General features: G+C 36.9%; 2 long non-coding RNA genes across 2 annotated transcripts; both read right to left on the bottom strand.

Moving 5' to 3' along the window:
• Positions 1 to 169: 169 nt before the first annotated feature.
• On the bottom strand, positions 170 to 3,969 carry LOC134798552 (uncharacterized). Its single transcript, XR_010145213.1, has 2 exons — positions 3,885 to 3,969; positions 170 to 2,558 (listed from the first exon to the last, which is right to left on the bottom strand). It is a non-coding gene; the product is annotated as an uncharacterized LOC134798552 (long non-coding RNA).
• A 9,356-nt stretch (positions 3,970 to 13,325) lies between these two features.
• LOC134798569 (uncharacterized) lies at positions 13,326 to 17,991 on the bottom strand. Its single transcript, XR_010145219.1, has 3 exons — positions 17,900 to 17,991; positions 15,225 to 15,397; positions 13,326 to 13,407 (listed from the first exon to the last, which is right to left on the bottom strand). It is a non-coding gene; the product is annotated as an uncharacterized LOC134798569 (long non-coding RNA).
• Between the last annotated feature and the right edge of the window lie 476 nt (positions 17,992 to 18,467).

Here is an 18,467-nt window from a genome sequence, read left to right as displayed (position 1 = left end):
TGTCAAAATAACTTGCACTAGGGTAATTTTTTAGGGAAATTTTAATTCTGTTCATGGTTGATTAGGGTAATAAAACTATTCTTTGTACGGTTAAATTAATATAATAAATAGTTTGATTACCCTAAAAACTAAAGGCATCCTGTTAATCATTAAGTAAAACAACTTTAAAAATGGTTAAATTACTTTATTTACCAAATTTTATAACATTTAACAGCAATTTTAAACAAATCCACTAACAAAGTTATAGCAACACAACAATAAGTACTATAAAAATCTTTTAACAATTTAAAATACAATAATTACTCGTCATATCTTGACGAGTAAGCAAGTTATCGTAAGCCCCCGGATGACCCGGTTCTAGGACCTATGATCACCTAGGTACTACTAATGGAGGCTTTGACAATCGAACTGGAAATACTTACAAATTCTTTATTGCAGTAACTAATAATACATTGCAGTCGATACCTAAGCATATTCCAATTATGGTACATTATAATTGTAGTTTGGCAAACCAATATGTCAGTAGGAAAAGCGTAAATTGATATTTGCCGTTTGTACTGGTCTGGTGGTGGTGTTTGTAAAGGTACCTACAAGTCGCGCGAGTGTCTAAAAATACCTACGTTAAACATTATAAGCTTAGTGGTCTGCCTGATTATAAAAAAAAATATATAATTATCAGGTAGTCAGTTTATATTGCCTACTACCTATATTTTACAATATTCTACATAATTCACAGATAGTAAACGGGTACAAAAACGGGCGCTGAGGCTCTAGGATATAGTCACAAATAAATAACTAGATTATGCTATTCTGTCTAAAAAAAAATGTGAGGAGTGAGATCGTCGGAGGAATCTTCTGGCTAAGGATTATACCTTTTCTGCTACCGGATACTTTCTGCTAACTTGCTACTAAGAGCTGTCTCTCACAGCAGAAATTATCCTGTTACACTTGTGAGAGGATAGATTTAGCCCTTCTATTTCTATTAAGGAGATCACCATAAAGGATGACTCACGCTATTAGACAGGGCTGAGACCGAGCCGGAGCTCCAGCGCTTCGTTTTATATGGAAAGCACCACGTGAACACCGATCAGCCGTCATAGAAAATTACGTGTCGAACGCCTCGGCTCGGATCCCGCGCGGTCTAGCGTGTGTCATCCTTAATTTTTACTTAAAATGTAACATTACGTTAGCTATGTTTGTACGGACGTCAATCCTGTTTACAGAAGTTGTTGGAAGTTACAGAACCGACCTCTAGCTGACAATATTCGTTACCATACATGTACCACACACTCTCAAAAGACACAAAGGAGACTGGCGAAGCCACGTCACAACTAGTAAAAAAAAATGGGTGGATCAACTATTCCTTGACGTTATGTACATTATAAGCGCTTATTACACTTCCACACCGTCGGGCCTTAATACGATCGTGGCCGACGGTGCGCCCGAGCAAGATCGTTTTGCATTTCACGAAATATAAGAGCATCGTCAACAATATTTGACATGTAACATATACTTTGTCTCGAATTGGCAATCATGGTTGATATTTTTGTAGTTGAACTATTTTTTACACCAAGAAATATTGTGAACGATGTGACAATATTTCATGAAACCACATGAAACGTAAAACGATCCTTGCCCGATATCGGGGCCGACGTCGCGGCTCATCGTTAGCCGTCTGAAGGCAGGATAAGTGTAATAAGCCCTATTGTGTCCAGGGACTGTCTCATATCAAACATAAAGTGTCATTCTATGGAACTTGCTAACTATGTAAACATACAACTACGTAAACATATTGAAATTGTCTCTGAATGATGAACTTACTTCTGACTTTTGTTTACATAAGTAGTTAGCAAGTTCCATAGAATTACACTTTAGACAAATAATCTTTCAGAAAGAGTCTTTGTAGTGTTACGCTGATACTAGCACCCAAAAGAAAGGGATGAGTACCCATTGTTTTGTAGTTCAGAAAACCATAACTATGGCAATAAGTGGTAAAACAAGTTGATTCACCCACTTATACACATGTAGTGGCCACATGTATCCAAATACAGGTACATATCTAATATCGCCTGGCAAACCAAGCATTTAGTTGCGAAATTCAAATTTCATATGGGAGATAGAATTTTCCCGCCAATTTTTTTTCAATTTGCTGCCTTTTCTTCTAACAAATTTGGTTTGCCAGACCATACCAGACATAACGTTACATTGTTAACTTAGGTATTTGCTAATTTTAAATAAACTAGGTAAACTACTTACCTGTACTTAATCTATAGTTTGGGAAGAGTCGTTTTTCAGTGGAGCATTTTAAGCAGAAAGAACAGAGAGGCTATCGCAAAAACCGAAATTCGCAAATTGCGGGGATCTTTCGCTTTTACTGCAATGAAAAATTATATGCCTTCATTGGAGTAAAAGAGAAAGATCCCCGCCATCTGCGAACTTTTTATTTTCGCGGTTATAGCTCAGTACTCTCTTTTTCGTAACAGTTTTTTACTGACAATTACTTGTTTACCAAACTATAAAATTACAGATTTCAATACCTTTCATGTTAATATATATTACTGTGTCAACTTTTAAAAAGGCTGCCCCGCTCTCGCTCGGCACTTTTTCACACTTCTGAGGCATATCACACGCGAACTGATTTTTTAAAATAGAAGTTTTCTTTTTCTCCGGGAATCTAATATATGGTCACTACTGTCACTAGTTAAGTAGTAGAATACAACTAACATTGGAAGGAAAAATTGATGGCAAGAGAGGAAGGGGAAGAAGGAGGGTCACCTGGCTTGACAACGTAAAAAAGTGGACGAACATGGATAACGCAGCCACACTGGTAAGAATGGCTAAGAGCAGGAGAGAGATTGCAAAGGCGGTCGCCGACTTCCGTTAGGGCATGTCAAATGAAGAAGAAAAAGTAGTAGAATTAAGTAATACGCTTCATACCCTATTAATAAATTTAGTACCGTGACTAGTAGGTATACATATTTTTTTTACTAAGCGCTTACAGCTTATATCGCTTTTTATTACATTAAACCATTGCCGAGCAATTTCGAAAGGGCGGGTGTACAGTCAACGGTAAAAATATGGGTGTACAAATCATTTCAAGAATATGTCCCATAACTCTTATGTCAGTGAATTAAGAACTATGGGACATATTTTTGTGTAAGTTGTCTACACCCATATTTTTACCGTTGACTGTACCATGGATTTCCGATGGTCGATTGTGGCCTCGGCAGCAATTAGAGGGCGTGGTTACTTTTTGTTTAGTTTAAGACATCTATTTCAATTCATAATTTACTAGCTTTTGCCCGCGACTTCGTTTGCGTGGAATTAGTAATTTAGGTAGCTATTATTTTATCCATACTGCGTTTTGTTGATTCCCCATACAAACTTCGACGCCCCTTTTCACCCCCTTAAAGGGTGATTTATTGAATGAAACCTATCCATTCTCCTTCCCCGGGACTCAAACTATCTCTATACCAAATTTCAACTAAATCGTACACCAGCGCCGGTGCTACACCTCGCCTATTGACAAAGTTTGTTATGCAGTTGTTGTTAAGTCCCCATACAAAATTTCACCTCTATCAGGGATGATTTATGGGTTAAAAACTATCCTATGTCCTTCCTCGGGACTCGGACAATCTAAATACCAAATTTCAACTAAATCGGTTCAGCGATTTAAGCGAGAAGAGGTAACAGACAGACAGATAGAGTTCCTTTTATAATATTAAATATTAAATTATATTATATTCAAAAAGTATGGATATGGTAGCTCAAACCAATTTTTCAGTAAATAAGAACAATAAAACTATATTTTGCTTTTGGATGCTAAGCACTAGTGTAAGATCTTTAGATACTATGATTCTCTCTGTCTATGTTTGAAATTAGACAGTCCTTTGACATACTATACTTAGGTACACCTATTTGTAGTAAAATAATTAGATTTATTTCAATCTCTATTCGAAAATAAACTCGTCTAGTTTCGTAGTAAACAATACGTACGAGGGGTGATCCAAAAGTAATGATAACTGAATACTTATTGAATCGGATTAAAATAAATAGGTATGCCGTTACTGGCCATAAAGACTCCTTAGTAAATAAAAAAATAAAAAATAAAAAAATATGTATCTGTCAGAGAGTTGCAGCTGTTTTTTCACGAGCAGTCGGAAAAATAACGCAAAAATGGAGAAAACTGAGGTGAGAGCGGTTATTAAATACTTCTGTTTGAAAAAAATGTGTACTAAAGATATATACGCTGAATTAGTGGGAACACTGGGCGAGTCCGCTTCGCCGTATTCCACAGTGGCACGGTGGTCAAAGGAGTTTAACTTGGGAAGAACATCCACTCAAGATGAACGTCGCGAAGGCCGTCCATCTGTCGCCATTACTGGAGAAAACGTCAAAAAAATTCATGATCTCGTTTTAACAGATAGAAGGATGACTATTAGGCATCTAGTTGAGCTCACAGGCATCTCGTATGGCAGCATTCAAAGAATCTTAACTGATGAACTACACATGAAAAAAGTCTCCGCTCGTTGGGTGCCTAGAATGTTAACGGCTGAACAAAAGAAGATACGATGTGAGATTTCGAAGTCTAATCTTGACAAATATCAAACTGATCCCGAAACATTTTTGCGTCGGTTTGTAACCATGGACGAGTCTTGGATCCACCATTTCGATCCTGAGACCAAACAGCAATCCATGACCTGGAAGCGAGCGTCTTCCCCTACACCGAAGAAATTCAAGGTAGCAAGCTCCGCTGGTAAGGTCATGGCTTCAGTGTTTTGGGATGCTGAGGGAGTCATAATGATCGAATACCTGGAAAAGGGAACCACTATTACGGGCTCCTACTACGCTGACCAAATACGCAGATTGAGAGAGGCAATCAAAGAAAAGCGGCGGGGTAAACTTCGAGCTGGCATCCTGTTCCACCAGGACAACGCACCACCCCACAAGGCCGGCGTTGCGATGGCTGCCATCCGTGATTCAGGGTTCGAATTGCTGGAACACCCCCCATATTCGCCAGACCTAGCCCCCAGCGACTTTTATCTCTTTCCACGGCTGAAGGAAGATCTTAGAGGCAACAAATTTTTGAATGATGGCGAGGTAATGGCCGCTGTGGAGGCATTTTTGGAGGGTCAAGAAAAATATTTTTTTTTTAATGGAATTCGTGGTCTGGAGAAACGATGGTCTAAGTGTGTAGACTTGGAAGGAGATTACGTAGAAAAATAAATTATTTTATTTAACATTTTATGTGTCTTTCATACTGATTATCATTACTTTTGGATCACCCCTCGTAGAGTAGAAGTGAAATGCTGATATCACTGTCGATAACTATAACGTATAGCTGCGCCCCTTCCGTCAGTTAAGTAGGTACACAATAAGTAGCTTTAGTATGCTTTGTTATACTGTATCCAAGAAATATTTTTCGGAAATAAACAATTTATTTTTTTATTTTATGACCGACTTATATCGGGCTTTTATTACTCGTAACAGTCGTAATGTAATTTACAGCTAGACTTTTGGCGCGCGAATGATATCTGAGGGTCTACTACAGCCAACATCACAAAATCGAAAAACGTTATTCTACCTGTCTACCGGCACCACAGCCGGTAGCAGTATTGGCTTAGGTACAAACAGCAATACTCTTAACTATCCATCGGTGGACCTTATGCTTTTTGTAATAAGGTTTAGAACATGGTTGCATAAAGTGTGCACGCATTGTGACCCCGGGTTCGAATCCCACCTAGGGCGAACTTTTTGTTTATTTATATTTTTATTTTTTTCCGTTACTTTTCCGTTTCACAAAATATCAGAAGATTGTTAACAATATTTTAAAATTAAAAAAAAAATTTGCCTTGTATTGCCGATAATATTCAAGGCTTAATATTTTTTCGTCACCTTTCCTCTTAAAAAATATATTGGTAACGGACATAACAGTGTCCTGATATTAATATGTGGAACGGAAAACGAATTAGGCGACTATTGTCGTAAGGAAAAATGACTAAAAATAATAACGTCTAAAATGTCTAAATACCTATTATTGCCAAAAAATTTAAAAGACTAAAAGTATCAATAACGAAGTACAAAAATGAAACTAAGTCTAACTGTGAATAGTCCGAAAAAAAATGTCGAGAATTGTATTTTCTAAATCAATGTAACCAATGCGATGTCTTAACATCTCAGGTTTAGGCTGCGTTTCCACCAGAGGTGTGCGAGGAAGCTGGGTGCTTAGCCAAGTTGCAAATCGTTTACACTCCGTAGCGAACGAAACGCCCAATGTCTCTGTCACACTAATATAACTGAATAGTATACTTAACCGCGTTATCTGAGACTGTCTGTTCGTCTGTCTGTCACCAGGCTGTACCTCATGAACCGTGATAGCTAGGCAGTTGAAATTTTCACACATGATGTATTTCTGTTGCCGCTATAACAACAAATACTAAAAACAGATTATAATAAATATTTAAATGGGGCTCCCATACAACAAACGTGTTTTTTCCCGTTTTTTGAGTAACGGAACCCTTCGTGCGCGATACTGACATGCACTTGGGCGGTTTTTTTTTACATTATTATAATTCGTAATTTTTCCTTATAGACATTAATCGACTAATAATTCCGGAAAAACTGCTTTTAGCATGCTTACTAACTAGGGTGGCAGAGTAAGACCAAGGTAACGTTAGTTGCAGTGTTTTTCAAAGCAAAGACTTGCAAAGTGTTATTTTAAAGTCATAATGTCATAGCTGTTTGACATTTAAAATATAACACTTGCATGTCTGGTCTGAATCTAGCTAGCAGCTTAGGTATGTTTGACTTAGCACAAAGTATTCGCTTGTGACTTGGGTTCTATTCCCGCCATCGGTGAATTTTTTCCTTTTTTTTTTACTTTTTGCGCTGAATTTTTCCTTTCAGACAACCGGCTTAGGTAGAAACAGCAATACTCTTAACTATCCATCGGTGGACCTTATGCTTTTTGTAATAAGGTTTAGAACATGGTTTCATAAAGTGTGCACGCATTGTGACCCCGGGTTCGAATCCCACCTAGGGTGAACTTTTTGTTTATTATTATTTTTATTTTTTTCCGTTACTTTTCCGTTTCACAAAATATCAGAAGATTGTTTACAATATTTTAAAATAAAAAAAAATATTTGCCTTGAATTGCCGATAATATTCAATGATTAATATTTTTTCGACACCTTTCGTCTTAAAAAGTATATTGGTAACGGACGTAACAGTGTCCTGATATTATGTGGAACGGAAAACGGATAACGCCTAAAATGTCTAAATACCTATTATTGTCAAGAAATTTAAAAGACTAAAAGTATCAATAACGAAGTACAAAAATGAAACTAAAAGTCTAACTGTGAATAGTCCGAAAAAAAATGTCGAGAATCGTATTTTCTAAATCAATGTAACCAAGGCGATGCTTAAAATGACAGGTTTAGGCTGCGTTTCCACCAGAGATGTGCGAGGAAGCTGGGTGCTTAGCCAAGTTGCAAATCGTTTACACTCCGTAGCGAACGAAACGCCCAATGTCTCTGTCACACTAATATAACTGAATAGTATACTTAACCGTTATCTGAGACTGTCTGTTCGTCTGTCTGTCACCAGGCTGTACCTCATGAACCGTGATAGCTAGGCAGTTGAAATGTTCACACATGATGTATTTCTGTTGCCGCTATAACAACAAATACTAAAAACAGATTATAATAAATATTTAAATGGGGCTCCCATACAACAAACGTGATTTTTTCCCGTTTTTAGGGTTTTTGAGTAACGGAACCCTTCGTGCGCGATACTGACATGCACTTGGGCGGTTTTTTTTTTACATTATTATAATTTGTCATATTTCCTTGTAGACATTAATCGACTAATAATTCTGGAAAACTGCTTTTAGCATGCTTACTAACTAGGGTGGCAGAGTAAGACCAAGGTAACGCTGCAGTGTTTTTCAAAGCAAAGACTTGCAAAGTGTTATTTTAAAGTCATAATTTCATAGCTGTTTGACATTTAAAATATAACACTTGCATGTCTGGTCTGAATCTAGCTAGCAGCTTAGGTATGTTTGACTTAGCACAAAGTGTTCGCTTGTGACTTGGGTTCTATTCCCGCCATCGGTCAACTTTTTCGTTTTTTTTTTTTTACTTTTTGCGCTGAGTTTCTCCTTTCAGAAAACCGGCTTAGGTACAAACAGCAATACTCTTAACTATCCATCGGTGGACCTTATGCTTTTTGTAATAAGGTTTAGAACATGGTTTCATAAAGTGTGCACGCATTGTGACCCCGGGTTCGAATCCCACCTAGGGTGAACTTTTTGTTTATTATTATTTTTATTTTTTTCCGTTACTTTTCCGTTTCACAAAATATCAGAAGATTGTTTACAATATTTTAAAATAAAAAAAAATATTTGCCTTGAATTGCCGATAATATTCAATGATTAATATTTTTTCGACACCTTTCCTCTTAAAAAGTATATTGGTAACGGACGTAACAGTGTCCTGATATTATGTGGAACGGAAAACGGATAACGCCTAAAATGTCTAAATACCTATTATTGTCAAGAAATTTAAAAGACTAAAAGTATCAATAACGAAGTACAAAAATGAAACTAAAAGTCTAACTGTGAATAGTCCGAAAAAAAATGTCGAGAATCGTATTTTCTAAATCAATGTAACCAAGGCGATGCTTAAAATGACAGGTTTAGGCTGCGTTTCCACCAGAGATGTGCGAGGAAGCTGGGTGCTTAGCCAAGTTGCAAATCGTTTACACTCCGTAGCGAACGAAACGCCCAATGTCTCTGTCACACTAATATAACTGAATAGTATACTTAACCGTTATCTGAGACTGTCTGTTCGTCTGTCTGTCACCAGGCTGTACCTCATGAACCGTGATAGCTAGGCAGTTGAAATGTTCACACATGATGTATTTCTGTTGCCGCTATAACAACAAATACTAAAAACAGATTATAATAAATATTTAAATGGGGCTCCCATACAACAAACGTGATTTTTTCCCGTTTTTAGGGTTTTTGAGTAACGGAACCCTTCGTGCGCGATACTGACATGCACTTGGGCGGTTTTTTTTTACATTATTATAATTTGTCATTTTTCCTTGTAGACATTAATCGACTAATAATTCTGGAAAACTGCTTTTAGCATGCTTACTAACTAGGGTGGCAGAGTAAGACCAAGGTAACGCTGCAGTGTTTTTCAAAGCAAAGACTTGCAAAGTGTTATTTTAAAGTCATAATTTCATAGCTGTTTGACATTTAAAATATAACACTTGCATGTCTGGTCTGAATCTAGCTAGCAGCTTAGGTATGTTTGACTTAGCACAAAGTGTTCGCTTGTGACTTGGGTTCTATTCCCGCCATCGGTCAACTTTTTCGTTTTTTTTTTTTACATTTTGCGCTGAGTTTCTCCTTTCAGAAAACCGGCTTAGGTACAAACAGCAATACTCTTAACTATCCATCGGTGGACCTTATGCTTTTTGTAATAAGGTTTAGAACATGGTTGCATAAAGTGTGCACGCATTGTGACCCCGGGTTCGAATCCCACCTAGGGTGAACTTTTTGTTTATTATTATTTTTATTCTTTCCGTTACTTTTCCGTTTCACAAAATATCAGAAGATCGTTAACAATGTTTTAAATTGTTTTATCTTGATTTGCTAAAAACGTTAAATGAATGTAGTTCATTTTTATAGAATAAAAGTGGATGACAGGATAGATTTATCTCTGGATAGATGGACATATATTTCAATTTATAACTAACATTATTAAAGATATTTTGTTAATCGACTACTATGAAAATCTCTGCAGAGTTATCTTGGTCTTAATCTAGCAAGCAGATCTATGTATGCTTGGCCCAACGCAAAGTGTTCGCTTGTGACCTGGGTTCAATTCCCGCCACGGGAGAACTTTTTGTTTTTTTTTTTTTACATTTTGGGCTGTTACCCTTTCACAAAATATCAAAAATCGTTAACAATAACTATTTGAAAAGTCGACCGGCGCAAAATCACCTTTCATAACAAATCATCTATTTCAATTTATAATTTATAATATTTTTACACAATTTGATGTCAAGTAGGTACATATCAATCACAGACATGCCGCATCGTTTTATTTTTTGAATTTATTGAGCTATAGCTTATAGGGACCGAACGCGTTGGAGGGTCTGCCACCAGTCAGCTGCAGAGAAAAATGTCATACGTAGAGGCATAGCTAAGTAATAATAGTTAATAAGAATAATAAGTATAAATTAAAATATGTAAAAATAATTTTCCATAATGTCAATATCCTGAGAGCAAAATGGGGACTACGTTTGTTTGAAGCGGCTGTCCTATTTCCTCTTAAAATTTCGTATGCCTTGTCCCGTGTACGTGGTAGTACGTACCACACAATTTGGACTGTAATTTACAATTTTCATTCATATCAGTAGGTTATTAAATCAGTAGCAAATGTTTAACAAAGGCATACGAAGGGTTACGTATTATTAGATATTAAGTATAACGGAAAACTGCTGTAAGAATGCTTACTGGGATGGTATAGCAACCGTTGACCGGCCTTCCTACAAAGAGTACCCTGGGCCCCGGTTAGATGTAATAACCGGTATTATACAAAAAGACAGGTGCCATTTGACTATTAGGTACTGATTCAGGTAGTGTGTGATGTGCCTTAAATAGTCGTCGAGTGAAAAATTTACTCATTGACTTTCGGTCCCTCCTGCTCGCTGCTTCTTGGACTTTAGTGAGAGGCCTGAGGCGATTGGTAAGAAGTTACTAACTGACCCAGTCCGTAGGCTGCCTGGATCAAGGTCATTTTTATTATGTTCACTGAGAAAAGTATAATATTTTTTAATTAGTTTTAGTCCCAAAGTTCAGTTGCCTTCTATTAGAAAACTACCGCACAAGTTCTTTACCAACCGCCTGAGATTGGAGTCACAGCCCGTAACATTGTTCTGCAGCTTTTGGAACTAAGTACCTTCTTTTCGTAACTATTTATAAATCGTCCGCTGTTTAAGTGCACTCCTGCAGCCTTGAGGCTCTTCTTGTGTTCTGAAAAAAAAAAGCAACAAAGAAAATTTTATTGAGTTTTAAAACATTATGTAACTATTGTAATAACCTAAAAATTCTAAAAACAACTTGATTAATTTACAGTCATATTGCTGGCATTTTGCTTCGGAAGAAAGTGTGAACGCATATGACCTGAGTTCGATTCCCAGGAAAGGTGAACTTTTTGTGTTTATTTTAAAATATATTTATTTCAAAATTAATAAGTAAACCCGCGCTATTGTAGATGGATGGATTATCTTTCAAAATGTCAAATGTATAGAAGTTTTGGGGGTTTCAAGCTTTTAATTATCGCTTTTTTCACTCCTTATTCATTTAATTATCGCTTTTTTCACTCCTTATTCATAATTGTGATAAATCTTTGATTGTAATCATGGTAAACCATAGCTATAGCTCAATAAATATTAGTGGTACTTATAAAAAAAGTGCCAACTAAAATACTTATATGCATTTAGAAAAATAAGCATGTAAAAATTTTGATATCTTCTGTTTTTCTGGACCACCATCAACAGTGGCGCCAACTGGTGAGCAAAGAAACGCTAGCCCTCATTTACAGTCATATTGCTGGCATTTTGCTTCGTCAGAAAGTGTGATCGCATAAGTGACTTGAGTTCGATTCCCAGGAAAGGTGAACTTTTTGTGTTTAATTTTTATTTGTAATTTTGATTGCAATTTGTATCCTTTTTTAGTTTTAACAAGATTAAAAAAATATGCTTCAGCTAAATAAATAATGTTCTTTACTAATTGTTATAGTTCGTTTTTTTTAGCATTAGAAAGAACTTGAAAGAAGGTAAGCGATCTTGACATGTCTTTTAATTGAAAAGCGCGTTTTAAAAATCAGTAACTATTTTGCTATTACTTATGAAAGTAGAAGAATATAAATGATCGTATTAGATTCATAATTGTTACATACTTGCCGTAACTTATTTTTAAATTCTCCATCATCAGATCAGCTCGATGGTACCATAATATTGCATTGTCATCCGATTTATACATGCATGAAAAATTTCAGCTCAATCGGACACCGGGAAGTGGAGATCAAATTTAACTTGCAAGATTTGATTACAGACAACGGGACAGGTGAAACTAAATAAAAGCTTGTAAAAGATTTCAAAATGAATAACTAAACCCGTGTCGTACGTTCGATCCCCGACCGCGATGTAAATTATGTATTTACAAAAAAAATATAGAAATTAATGGGCAGTATCTTATCTTATCTTATTTTATACCTTTAAACGAGCAATTCTTGTTATTTATTTCGGAAACGGCTCTAACGATTTCGATGAAATTTGCTATATGGGGGTTTTCGGGGGCGAAAAGTCGATCTAGCTACTAGGTCTTATATCTGGGAAAACGCGGATTTTTGAGATTATTATATATTTTCCGAGCTAAGCTTGGTCTCCCAGATATTTTAAACATAAATTTACACACGAGTGTGTATTGAATGGCTTAAGAGCCAACAGGAGTGGTCATTTCTCCATACAAACGTACTCGACTGTTTGCTCCATGGGTTTCGATGCTAGAGCAATGATTTTTTCAACACAGATTAATATTGTCAATATCTGTGTCGGACCGTTTTGCTTTTTTTGATATTTTTGTTTTCTAAGGCGCTAGAGCCCTTCAAAAATGGCCTCATTGACTATGCCGCAATGAGAGGCCTAGTATTCAAAACTGACATCAATTAGCCAAAAAATCAAAACGGTCCAACACAGATAATTTCATAATTATTTAGATTTCCAAATTTGGTTACGATTGGTTAAGTTTTGGAGGAGGAAACAGTCGAGTACGAAACCTCCATTTTTGAGATTTTTACGCAGGATTTTTCGCCTTGTCCTTATCGCACTAGTTTAATTAAGGAGCCGCTTCCGTTAGCGAGACGGGTATATTTACCTAAAATATTTAAAACTCAGCTCCTGTTTCGTCTTAATTAACACAAGTTCGCAATTCCTGTACCTATCGCTGTTATATTGCGGTGCATGAATAGATATACCTATTTTGTTGACTGTAATCAAACACTCAAGCAGATTTTACTTCACATAGCTCAAAGTGGAAAAATAAAGCTATTTAATGAAAAATATATTTCAAGACGTAGGACGACTAATGCATGGATTATAAATTATCTACTTAAAACGATATTTAAATCAGCGCTGGGGGTCTACCGCGAACACCGAAGTTTGCAAATTGCGGGCATCTTTCTCGTTTACTCCCATTACGGCGTATTTAGAGTGACAAATTCATAATCCTCTTTAATTGAATTTAGCTGACCTGCTAGATATCCAATAGTAGTACTTGTGTAGCCTGCAGTCTCTTTCGTTTGTCTTGTTGGTTGGAAACATGGGGCTCACCTGTAATTTTAAAAGTCCATCATACAAAAAGAATACAGGTACAGAGGTATGTACCTACCAGGTAGTGATCGGTAGATTTTTAGGGTATACACTCAAAGTTAAGTATTGTCGAGGCTCGCGAAGGCCGAAGGCCGAAGTTCCGCGTAGGGTTGAAGGCCCGAAGCGTCACACGAGAGGGGGAAAGTTGGAGCTTAAACACGACCCAATAGGAAAAGTGTCTTGACAACCTCACGTCGGGCCTACGGCCTTATGTACAAAAACAAAAATAAATTACAATTGAATATAAATAGGTATCTTATATATAAATTACAATTGAAAGTTGAACTAATATCCGTACATTTAGATAAGTTTACACGTAGATGTCGCTGTTTCGTGCAGTCAAAATTCTGCTTCGCGTAATCATGGTTTTTAACTTTTTATTTACTGGGAATGGAGCTCACGGCCATGCTGTGCTATTACAATATGGAATTTAGACAAATTGCAATTACAAATTGGGATTCTCCTGTATTTCTTCGATTTTTCTTGGGATAATGATGACCAGTCCCATATTACTTATAATGTCTACCGTGGAGTCAACATCATAATCTGCCACTTTTTCGGTTTAGCTTAGAGGTACGATCGAGCGTATGTTTTGGCTTGGCACTAATTGTTCGCAAAGTATCTGAGTTCGATCCCCGAGACTTTTAATTTTAATACGTATACTCGTATAGTACAGAGACGAATTGTTTCATTATTTTCCAAAACGTACTATTCTATTTTCTTTCCTCAGCAGCCTAGTGACGCCTGGATGATGTCTGTGTTATGTTATAATGTTGGGTGGCTGATGGTAATGGATGAGATGGCCCTACATATTTCTTAAAAAATATTTTACTATAATAGCCTATAATTATGTCGGACTACTTACCTGCCGCCCACAACTTCGTTTGCGTGGAATTAAATAAATAAATTTTCTTTGAAATGTGTGTAAAAAATCTAAAAAGTAAGTACTTATAGATCTTGATAGCAAAGTTAGGTACACTTATCACCAAACATCGGATTCTAGGGGGCAAATTGTATGACGGATAGGGATCCCGTCATACAATTTGCCCCCTAGAATCCGATGTATATGCTTATCACTGTGATCGTTCGATTCGCCAGCACGGCCTGAAATGACGGCCACGTTTCCTTTAAACAGTTCCAGTTCCATCGTCAGGGTTTAAAGTCACATCAGTACAATGGTTTACGATCTCTTCGATAAGGAATAACTTAATAGTAAGAAAACTTAACTTATCGCAATAATGCATATTTGTTCCTGAGTTATGGATGTTTCTATGTAAGTATATAAGTATTTATATAGGTATATATTTGTGTATATTATATATATCGTGGTCTAGTACCCACAACACAAGCCTCATTGAGCTTACTGTGGAACTATGTCGATCTGTGTAATTATTGTCATATAATATTTATTATTTAATCCTTTGGATTAGGCTGATCAAACAACAGTCCACCTACCCTGCCTATGTACAGTCAGCCAAGAAAGTGGTCTACCACTTTTCGACTCTATCATCTGATTGATAGAGTCGAAAAGTGGTAGATCACTTTCTTGGATGACCGTACCTACAGATTCGATGAAGGTGTTATGGAGCTAGAAGAGCCTAGAAATTAAACCAAAGTCAAGTCTTAAAGTGTAACTAGTAGTCGCTCCCTAAGATCTTTCTAGCATTTTTGAAAGTTGGATATTGTGTATTGTGTAAAAGTTATTTTGTAATTTTCAGTTTTAGTTTCTTAATTTTATTACTTGTTTTATTATTAAGGTATTAGCCAATTGATGTGACCTGGTTAAAAAGAGTGGCACGTTCTCTGCACGGCGCGGCGCTGTGGTGGAGTGTGCGCGTAGGTCTCGGTGGGACGTCACAGGCGCCGCGTCCCAGGACGGCCAGGATCAGCAGGGCAGTACTGTGTGCTCTCCGGAGCCACAGGTGGACTGGCGTCGGTAGTATTACTCCCTCTGGAATTTGCAGGTTTACACATTTAGTCAAATGTTGGATTTCACGTTACTACCTGCGACATTTGGCCGATCGTTGATAAAATCCAAGGCGAAAGTGCAGCCAGCCGTGTGGCCCGTGAGTTCCAAGTTGAATGTAAGAACTTTGCTTTGCTTTGCTCGGTCGATCGAAAAGGGCTATAGGCTATATATAAACGAAACTAAATAAAGGAATTGTGAACCTCTATATAACTATTACCGGATTTGACGCAGAAGAGCCACGTTACAAAATTCGACAAGTTTACTGGATTAGTAGTTTTTTTTATCGATCCAAATTTTGGAAATTTTTATAATGCGGAAATTGGCATAAAGGACTTACGGCTCGACCACGTCATTGAGCGACTGGCGACGACGGCAGCGACAACCATAGATGGAAACGAAAGGTCCGATCGCTGTGTCTCGCTTCAACCTATTTATATAAATACATAAGTACTTAATTTGAAAAAGACGGGTAGTCTTGTCTCGCGAGCGAGGCGAGATGCTGTTGTCGTATCCGTCCTGTGCTAGGCCTAGGTACTATGATCTCAATTTGACTTGATTGCATTATTCTTCTTCTTTCTCACGTTATCCACCACTCCAGAATCGATTGTCTGACACTTTGTTTGTTGTTCACCTCATAGGTACAGATACCGCCTATATACAAGCACAGCAAGTTATCTTACATATTTTCATTAGGTAACAAATTAACTGGTTATTCCGTTATATTTAAGGACTATTTCTCATTTGCTTTATCTATCTTTACAAATTACTAGGTACCAAACTAACCTCGCAGGTATTATTACTAACAAACTTCTAATCTATTTTCGTACCTACTTTTATGATAGGTATTACGGTTATTATTTTATTTATTTATTTATTTAAACTTTATTGCACAAAATACAAATAAAATGTACAAATGGCGGACTTAATGCCTAAAGGCATTCTCTACCAGTCAACCATAGGGCTAAACAGAGATGTAGTAAAAATGGTGCAAGAAGAAGAGTAAGAGAATTCAATTAGGAACTATTGCAAACAACTGAAAAACATAATAAACTACATATACAATACACAGATAAAAATAATAAAATATATACAATGAATATACTACTACATAATTCTCACATACATACTAATATATTACGATGGATACTACCTACTCATACTCTTGTTTCAGCAGATGTTTATGCAGCATCCTCTTAAAAGCAGATTTGCTCGGGGCTTGTCTTATGTTATAAGTAGGTAGGTATTTAAACTTACTGTAGTCTATCGGTTTTATTAATTTGATTGATGCCTTAACTATACTAAGCCAAACCAACTTTGGCAGTAAAAAAAAGCGCGAAATTGGAAATTTGTATGGAATTCTAAATTTTTCAAATTTGTCGCCTTGTTCTACTGCTGCTAATAACAAAGCTGGTTTACCGGAGTATATTTAGGTAACTAATGACCCATGTAAGGCCCATATAGTGCCTTACCTAGCCCACTTTTTAAATACTAGATCCTTTTTACAAAAACTGTTACAATTAATATAAAACGCTGTTTTCTAACAAGGAAGGGTACCCAACTCGTCAGCTCCGATTTGATTAATTTTTATATATGTTATAGAGTAGTCTAAAATAACGGACACGTGTTTTGTTTAGCTGCCCATACTCAACTTCCTGGGAGAAATTGGCCTCCAAAGTACTGAAAAGTGACAAAACGCTCTAACTTCTGTAGAGAGTTTTATTCAAGCAAATTTCAAGTTAATTACCTACTGGTTTGCATATACGTTACAGAACATGAAAAAATACTGGACACGTGTTTTGTTATTTCGACTCAAACTCATATTTTACAAAAAAAAACACACTTCAAAGTTTCATAATTCTTATCCTTTCACTCGAACTTCACGTTAGTTATCTTTTCGTTTTTTTTATCATGAAAACTAAAAACTTCCCGGTAGTGAAGAAAATGTTATCAATGTTATCATGGTTGTAAACCGGTTTGGACATTAAGTCCTAGCATATTTTGAAACATCAAAGATCCTAAAAGTGTACATTTGAAATATTTGAATACCCTGTTAGGCGCGCGGCAACGTGTTGGCGGCGCCGGGCGGGCGAAGTGAACACACGGTATTGAAGTGAAGCGCGTGAAACGATGACAAGTATGAAATTTTGAAGTGTGTTTTTTTTGTAAAATATGAATTTGAGCCCAAATAGCAAAACACGTGTCCATTATTTTTTCATGTTCTTCAACATATATTCAAACCAGTAATTAACTAGAAATTTGCTTGAACAAAACTCAGGAGTTAGAGCGTTTTGTCACTTTTCAGTACTTTGGAGGCCAATTTCTCCCAGGAAGTTGAGTACTTATGGGCAGCTAAAAAAAAATACGTGTCCGTTATTTTAGACTACTCTATAACATATATAAAAATTAATCAAATCGGAGCTGACGAGTTGGGTACCCTTCCTTGTAAGCCAAAGCTACAATAATAATTATGACGATGATTCGTACATGATTCGGAACTGTTCCCTGCTGATTTCGCCGTACTGCCGTACTGCGTCCCGACCGGTCGGTGTCGGCGTCCTCCTGTCCGCCCACTCGCCTTTTATTGAAGACTCTAGATATGCTGGACTGCGGTGCGCCACCTAAATACGAAATGGTTTGTGCTCAACCATAGACTAGGAATTCTCTAGACCGAGTTCAGAGCAATTATTTCATGCAACCGATGATGCCAAGGAAGTCGGTTAAAAATGCGGGGGTGCGCGGGACGAGGTGAGCAAAGTCCCGTGCCGTGATTGGTCCGTTCAAAGACACTTTCGACTCGAACATGGAGTAAAATTACCGTATGCGTGGCAGAGGGGGTAGCGCGACTATGCTAAGTCTGGAGGATGTTTTGTCTGTGTGCTCAACTAACTAAAACCATCTAAAACTAACCCCCATATGAACATACCTCAGACACTGAAGTCAGAGTTTGATAGTTCATAATGTAAAATAATAATAATAAGCACTGTAGTTAATAATGTAAAACATGGAATAGGGTAGGTGTGTTAGTTTTCGTCCACTTGATGAAATTTGAATA

Source organism: Cydia splendana, chromosome 17 (genome assembly GCF_910591565.1).
Source record: "Cydia splendana chromosome 17, ilCydSple1.2, whole genome shotgun sequence".
Classification (NCBI taxonomy): Eukaryota; Metazoa; Arthropoda; class Insecta; order Lepidoptera; family Tortricidae; genus Cydia; species Cydia splendana.
Note: the sequence above shows the minus strand (reverse complement) of the source record. Positions and strands in the feature narration are given on the sequence as shown.